This window comes from Bos taurus, chromosome 5, assembly GCF_002263795.3.
Source record: "Bos taurus isolate L1 Dominette 01449 registration number 42190680 breed Hereford chromosome 5, ARS-UCD2.0, whole genome shotgun sequence".
NCBI classification, from domain to species: domain Eukaryota; kingdom Metazoa; phylum Chordata; class Mammalia; order Artiodactyla; family Bovidae; genus Bos; species Bos taurus.
This window is the reverse complement of record NC_037332.1, coordinates 61,388,948-61,390,663: the sequence shown is the minus strand read 5'-3', so window position 1 is coordinate 61,390,663 and position 1,716 is coordinate 61,388,948.

Sequence of the window (1,716 nt, the reverse complement as noted above, 5' to 3'; positions counted from 1 at the left end):
GCTCAGTCGTGTCCGACTCTTTGTGACTCCATGGACTGTAGCCTGTCAGGCTCCTCGGTCCATGGGATTTCCTAGGTAAGACTACTGGAGTAGGTTGCAATTTCCTTCTTCAGGGATCTTCCTGACACAGGGACTGAACCTGCATCTCTCGTATCTCCTGCATTGGCAGGCATATTCTTTACCATTGAGCCATCTGGGAAGCCGCAGACAGCAATGCTGCTACTTGGTAAAGCAGGAAGAACACTGGACCTGGATTCAAACAGTCCCAATTCCACCAACCATCATCACTGTGATTCTGAGCAAGTCCTTTGATTTCCATGATCCTCATTTTCCTTAGTGGTAAAACGGAGGTGATAAATTCTTCCTTACTTAACATACACACTGTGGGAGTATAAGTCAAAGTAGATAAACAATAAAATGCCAGAGACATAGGAGAAATTGCCATTGAGGAAACTTCCTTTCTCATCCATTCTGCTCTACCACCTCTGTCGCAATTGGTGCTCTGTCGCAGACACCCATACCCTTATCCCAGGCACACACTGTCCAAACGACTCTAAGGATTATCCTCCAAACCTATAGGACACCCAGGATGTTCCGGCCACAGAATCCACCCATGAGTCATCTTTGTATGCGCAGCTTGTTCCTGGTTGATGGCAGCTGTGCACCACTAATGGCCTCCTAAGCATCAGAGAAGCTCTTGTGCAGCAATTATTTGCATTAATCAAAGGCTTCAAGCAATCTCCCATTTTTGGCTGAGTAGTGAAAGTGTATATTCATGCTGTGCCCAAATGAAGGATTTTATAGGAAAAGGGATGCTTTGGGTACATGTTACTACTCTGGTATTCAGCTTCTAACCAAACTCTCACTTAGGGGTTAATTTTTCTGGAGAATATTATCTGTACACAAGCTAACTTAGCAAAAGAGAATGTTTGGTGGCATATTAGTACTCGTGCATAGATATATTTGCTAATTAATCAATATCCGAGTATGCTGAATACCACTATTGACTCTATTTCAAATCCAGAGTGTGGAAATGAGAGCTAATCACAAACAAGTGGACAGACACTTGTTTGAATCGTTCCAGGTGGGATTTTAAGTGAATCACTCTCAGCCTTGCATTTGAAGGTGATACTACAGACTGGGGCATGGACTCACAATGTGAAGCCACTTTCACACTAAAGGCATGGATGGGGTCCATTTCCAGGGGCCCCACTGGTTCTCAAATGGAGCATCCCAGATGACATTGCCCTACGGCCAGGAGTACTTCTTCTCATCCTCAGGACAATTAGTAGGAAGAAGGCACTAAAATACCGAGACTCCGGGTGCTTGCTGTACCACCAAACCAGGCTTGGAAATCTAAGATACCACAGAAGAGGGCTTTGGGAGCTTGAGAAGGCTCATGTCAAGACTCACTGCATTTCTCTGTGGTCAAACTAAATCTAAACTCTTTTTAACTATCCAGCCCAGATAGCAAAGAAAAGGGACTCTGAAATTTTCTCAATTGGTGTGTGGTGACTTGCGTTCTGTTTGCTGCAGGAGAATTAGAATAATGAGGAAGAAATTCTGCAGCAATTGAATGCTAAGAAGCCCGCTAACTGAGGCAATATTCACCGAGGAGCACAGTGGGTGAGCGGTAGGAAAGAAGGACTCAGCCGAGCTTGAAGAGGCTCCTCTCCTCCGGAGACCTCTGCCTGTGTGCCCCAAGTGCTCTAGCCG